At 41.5% G+C, this 6,513-nt stretch overlaps 1 long non-coding RNA gene across 1 annotated transcript; it reads left to right on the forward strand.

The window, feature by feature from the left end:
• The first annotated feature begins 2,121 nt into the window (after window positions 1–2,121).
• Window positions 2,122–6,112, forward strand: LOC116085028. Its single transcript, XR_004116371.1, has 2 exons — window positions 2,122–2,215; window positions 4,877–6,112. It is a non-coding gene; the product is annotated as an uncharacterized LOC116085028 (long non-coding RNA).
• Window positions 6,113–6,513: the final 401 nt, after the last annotated feature.

The following is a 6,513-nucleotide window of genomic DNA, read 5'->3' on the forward strand; positions in this document are numbered from 1 at the left end:
GATGACTAAGGATGTCGAACATTTCTTTAGGTGCTTCTCAGCCATTCGATGTTCCTCAATTGAGAATTGCTACCACTCCTTTTTCTTGCTCAACGGCGAGCCTGCAGCCTAACAGGTCATAGTGAGGAGGCCATTCCCTGTGTTCACATCATTAACCACATGTTGTCCTCCTAACTGGTTGTTCTTACACAAACTTGTTGGGTTTGCTGGATTTAGCAATTATTTTAATAGTATGTTTCACGGCTTAACTACTTTTTTCCTTGTATTCAATCCAAACTTCTACCTCTGCGCTGCTCTTGGCGAATTCCTCTCCTAAGTCCTAAGGGTTGCCATAACCATAGAACCGACTTTCTCATCCAGTCATTTCAAATGAGACTCCTCTGAGTCCATTTTCAAAGAAGTAGGCCAGAGTTGTAAAGAACAGACTTCCTGAGTGGTGATTTTCCAGTTCATCATTAATCACTTCCTTGTGAACAACTGGGAAAATGAATTTCATGTGACTGTAGGCAGATAGCAAGCAAAAATCCTCTGCTGGGTCCTGGGAGGATGTAAGTAATTTCACGGAATGAAGAAAAAATAAGTTTTCCATTTTTCTAACCTGAGGTTTCTCCTTCCATTTTAAAGTCTCAATAGCTTTCAATTTTATCATTTCAATCAATCATGGGAAATGATTCCATGGAGTTTATTTGTATAGCTGGCAGAAAGCAAGAGTGTTCCAGTGAGTAGGGTGTGTAAAAAGGTGTCACCAGTCCAGTGGGGTCACCATCTTTTCTGAGAAATAATTCCTATCCTACAAGTTGGATTTATTAAAGCAGAGGTCTATGGCAGAGGGAAAAGTAATGAGCCATGTGGACCCCTGCGTTTTAAATTGCTCTCACTTACATGTGACCCAGCTCTACATGATGAATTTATTATAGGCTACTGCCCATAACAAAGAGCTATTCGCACAACAAAAGCAAAGTCTTAGGAGGGTAACCCCACACTTGACATGCAATTACTACCCCAAGGTGCTTGGATGCTCTATAATTGGTCTACAGTCTTTCCCTGGTAAACCAGTCAATTGTCCTACATCTTTTAGTAGCAGTGAGCTCAGAAACAAGACAAAATGTACAGCTCTTCCTCTGGCAGGTGTGGCTTCAAACTGAGCTGAGATAGACATAGGGGAACCCGGATTCATCAGGAACGTAGAGCTGTGAACCAATAGAGACCAAGTTTAACCTTACAGCTCTCCATCAACAAAAATGGAAACAGTCCCTAAGGAAGCCAGCACAACAAATGAACAGAAGCAGCAATCTGGATTAATTTTGTAGAGATACTCTGGAACACAACATGGTCTTTCCACCCTCAGACAGAAAACAGAGCTGCAGAATCCTGGGTGGGAAGTACTAGACAAAGGATCTTACTATGCTGTACTTGAGAGGCCACTCAGGGAGACAATTTTCCCCCTTTCCCCTCCCTCTCCCTTCTCCTCCTCTTTCTTTCCTTCTTCCTCTCCCTCTCCTCCTCCTCCTCCTCCTCCTCCTCCTCTTCTTCCTCCTTCTCTACTATTATTGTTAGCTAGCATATAAAATAATGGATTTCATCATGGCATTTTCATACATATAAATACTTTTTTTAGTCATCTCCCTCAGCCACTCTCCTCCTCCTTCCTTCCCCCTTCTACCTCTTTCCTCATGCCCAGTTGTCACCCTCTTCTGCCCTCACACCATGTATATTCCATTACTTTTCTTCTCCTTTTAAAATCTTTTCTACCCATCACCACAGTTCCCTTCCTAATTTCATGATCATAACACACACACACACAAATATAGGAACCACATATGAGAGAAACCATGTGATGTTTGTCTTTCTGGATCTGACTTATTTCACTTAGTGGCCTGATCTCCAGTTACACTCATTTACTTACAAATGTTTTGGGTTCATTTTCTCATGACCAGTACAGCAATAAACACAGATGTGTAGGTATCTCCATGGTAAAACTTAGGATTCTTTGGATAGGTGATCAGGAGCAGTCCAGCTTGGGCCATGTGGCAATTCCAATTTGGAGTGTTTGAGGACTCTGTGTGCTAGTTACTATAGTGACTGCACAAGTCTACATTCCAACCAGCAGTCTCTGTTTGCCCAGTACTCACCAACACTTATTTCAGTTCTTGGGGTTAGTCAGTCTGATTGAGATGAGGTGAAATTGGAAATACATTCTGTCTGCATTTCCTGGGTGGGTAAGGATGTTGAAAACCTTTTCGAGTATTCATTGAGTACTTGTGTTTATTTAATTTCATGTAACCCCACTGGTCAATTCTCAGTTTGTTTTCTGTTTTCTAAGAGTCCTTTTCAGAAACTCCTTGCCCATCCATTATGTTTAAGTGTTTCCTCTGCATTTCCTCTAGCAGTTTTAGTACTTCAGGTCTTCATTAAAGTCTTTGATCCATTTTCATTGAATTTTATATAGGTAGAGAGAGATGAATCTGGTTTTATTCTTCTACAGGTAGATATCTATTTTCCATAGTACTAGTCATTGAAGATACTCTCTTTGGAAAACTTTGTCAAAAAGTAGGTGATAGTATCTATGTGAGTTTGTTTCTGGGTTCTCTACTCCATTCTGTTCCATTGGCCTGGTGTCTGATTTTGTATCAGTACCAACAGTTTTTGTTACGATGGCTCTTGAGGGTGACTTGAAATTGGGTATTTATGTTCTTTCTGGCATTGTTCTACTTATGATTGCTTTTCTATTAGGAATCTTTTGCATTTTCATACAAATTTTAGGGTCCCCTTCTCTAGTTCTGTGAAGCACTGAAAATTCATCAGGATTCTATTTAATCTATAGATCATTTTTAATAATACAGCTGTTTTCACTCTTTTCAATCAATCCATGAACATGGGAAATCTTTCTACCTTCTCGTGTCTTCAATGTATTGATTAGAAAGTTTTCACTTGGGTCATATTTAACTGTATTTTAAATGACTCAAGCAAAAAATTCAAGGATGGGTAGAAACAGAAAAGAATCCTTTTCAATTCTTTGTGGGTTTGTTTTGCTTTGAGACAGGATCTCATGCATCCTGCCCATGCTGTAAACTTTCTGTGTAGCCATGGGATAACTTTACATTTATCCTAATCTTCCTGTCTCTACTTTCCAAGTGCTGGGATTATAGGCATGTAGAGTCTCACTTGCTCAAGAGCAGCTAAAAAAGAGCAGCCTCATTACAGATTCTACCTGCTTTGGAGGGTTTCCTGAGAAACAGTACCTTTGCAATGCTATGGTTTCCTGAAAGGAACTGGCTTACAGTTATGAAGAAAAGTTACTGTTTCCCTAAAGTCTCAAATTTAATGGAGACATGCCATGGAAAGGTGTCATGTGGAGCACTTGACCAGAGTTGGGGGGAAATACTCAATGGAGAGCAACTGCCCTCTGCTGAGAGTCCTCATAGAAGTCACCATAAGAATGGCTCCTGCTATCAATGATGGAGGTCTATCTGGCCAACTTTTGTTTCCAAAGCAAATCTTAAGGAAGTTCACTATAGGTCTCTGAGCCTGCTGTTTGTCTTAGTTACTGTTCCATTGCTATGAAGAGATGGACATCATGATCCAGGCAAGTTATAAAAGAAAGCATCTAATTAAGGACCTGTTTACAGTTTCAGAGGGCAAGTCTCGATCACCATGGCCAGAAGCAAGGCAGTGGGGAAACAGTTGTGGCACTGGAGCAGTAGCTGAGAACATATATCTGATCCACAAGCTTCATACTAGGCCTAGCATGGGGTTTTGATCCTCAACACTCTCAGTGACATGCTTCCTCCAATAATGTAGGACTTCCTAATTCTTCCCAAACAGTCCTTGTTATACCTGAAAACCGTGAGGAAAAAGACCAGTTCCACAATTCCTGAATTAAAGTGAACTTCACTTAGTACTGGCCAGGAAGATGGATGGATGCTGGCCATGTCCATACCCAGGATTCCCAAAGATTGTCCGTGAACTATGTTGGTCAGGTGCCTATGAAGGCCAAACCCACAGGGTTACCTACTTCCCGAATTCATCCAATTGGGGGCAAGCATACATCCTGACATACTTCCTGTCTATATACCTCCTGCCTATGTGTGAACCAGCACATCCAGAGCATCTCGGTTAGCCAAGCTTGCTTAAGGAAGTGGGAACTTGTGGCTTATTATATGAGCAATAGGCTCCAGCATCTCAGGAAGTCACTGTCCTGAGGCAAATGAGACTAATAGGTTAATTTTGGCCTTTACATAGCTAAAAACCATGTACTCAACTTTAACTTTAGTTTACTCCAGCTAGAAACCAGACACTCAAATATATGAGCCTAAGGGGGCCATTTTCATTCAATTCACCACATGGCTAAATGAAAAGTAGAAAGAAGTTGGTAGGACTGGAGATATCCTTTTAAGCCAAGCAAAAGGGAACTTTATTTATATAATTTACTTGCTCCAAGTAATGTTTACATTGTTGTGGGGGGGGGGGAAGAAAGCTAATGGGAAGGGCGCTCATTTGCTGTGTGGCAGTGATCATGGAGGAAAGAGCCCAGCGAGCTAGAGAGAATAAGCAGCTCCTGCCTTTAATATCATAAATTGGGTATTTCCATAATTAGGTTACTTGGTGAAAGTGATTTAGAAAATTAGATCTTCAAGAAAAGACAATCAGGTAGGTAATAAAGCCAAGAGAAATGGTAGCAAATGGCACTCTTGTGGTAAGTCCACTTCAAAGTGCCATACTTGTACCAACATATAGTAAAAGACAAAACCTTTCTTTGCCAACAATCTTGGCTCCAGGTGAGCTTGAGAGTTGGGAGAAAATAGATACAGTAATATGGTTTCCATGGTTATCGTTGGTTAAAATATTGACTTAGAGTTTACTGCTTGCTTTACAGTGGTTGAGAGAGACCGGAAAATTACACCCATGCTGCCACTCAAGTTTCTGGAAGGTTACTGGAGATCATGTACCTTAGAGTCCAGGAAAGAGTAATCAAAGGACTGTGTGAGCCTCCCCCTGTCTGAGGGAGCAATGGACCCCTTTGGTACACACCCTGGCCTGCAAGACTGTGTGACAATCTCCTCCCTTTTCTCCCAGAGCCCCAGAAAGAGATGGTAGCACTTATTATGGGATTTGTTGTACACCATGTGGCTTGTATAATTCTGAGATAGAAAATGCTGGAAACCCCGTGTTCTGGTGACATCACATTTTCAGCCCTCAGGAGTGATTCTTCTGTTATAGAAGGCAACCTCCTCAGTTCATATCTCAGAAGTCACACCTGGACACTGGTCCCTCAAACTTTCACCATGGTCACTGGTAGTCCCTGTTTTTCAATTTTCCCCTAACTGTAGGTACACACACATTTTAGCATCTCCTCAGTCTGCATCATCAGTCACCAAAGACCATATTGACAAAATCTCTGCCCTTGGAGCCCCCTGGAGTCCGGAGTAGCCTAGACAGAGTTCTGACCATCTGTACTTTGGAAATCCTTGAGCCTTCCTTCTGTTCTGTGAAGAAATGTAGATTTATCAGCCTGAGAAAGTTAAATTCACTCAATTTTTTCTCTGGGTTATGATATTTATCTTCTCCAAAGTCTGAAAATATGGGGCCAACAGAAACTTCAAAATCTATCAGGAGCCCCTGGAACAAGTTGGTTGGACAGAGCTCAGAACATCTCTACTCCAGTTGCAATCAGAGTATGCTAGACCTCTTTTCAGTAATGTACTTCAAGGAGAGCTTCCCTCAAGCAAAGGCTTCCATAGCTACAGTGCATTTGAAAACCTCCAGGTTAAATTATCTCTGAGGTTCTAAGGCTCAGGATGCTAATTTCACTCCAAACCTCACTGTTTCACATAGCAGGGACCAAACACCATCTCTTTGGTTTTAGAGAAGAGAAATCAGCCCAGTCTATTTTCCCACACATTTTACCTGACATTTGGAAAGATGCTGATGGAGCTAAGACATCATCTGACCTGAAGAGCATCCTTTGATGGGATAAAGTCACCAATGATGTCTACTTAGACACCAACTGCACAAAGAGCTACTGGAACCAAATGTTAGCTCACCACCACATGGGACTATTTAAATCTAAACTAATTAAAAATAAATAAAACATAAATTACAGGTTTATAGCCACATTTGTGCAAGTTGTGCTGTGTGAGTCTACACCAAGGTGTGACCCGGGAGAAGCAAACCATGTGTTTTCTGCCTGTGACATAAATGCTGTGGCTCCTGAGCCTTTCTATCATGGCAGAAAATTCTCCTGGTGAAAAGTTCTACAGAATACCACTCTTACAAAATATAGGAGATACTAAGAGGCCTGATCCTTTGGGAGCACCAGGAAGCACAGGAACACAGGAATCTCATTTAATACTTCAGTAAAAAGAAAAATCTAAAAAGGCAGTGTGATCTGCCAGTCACCAGACTGAACCTCAGGTCGACCAGATGGCATCTGTGTTCACACTCCCTGACATCTCTACTGTCTAAAAAGAGAGAGAGAGAGCCCAGTACTAGGCGGCTCTGAAGTTTGAAAGG

Source organism: Mastomys coucha, unplaced genomic scaffold (assembly GCF_008632895.1).
Source record: "Mastomys coucha isolate ucsf_1 unplaced genomic scaffold, UCSF_Mcou_1 pScaffold9, whole genome shotgun sequence".
NCBI lineage: Eukaryota > Metazoa > Chordata > Mammalia > Rodentia > Muridae > Mastomys > Mastomys coucha.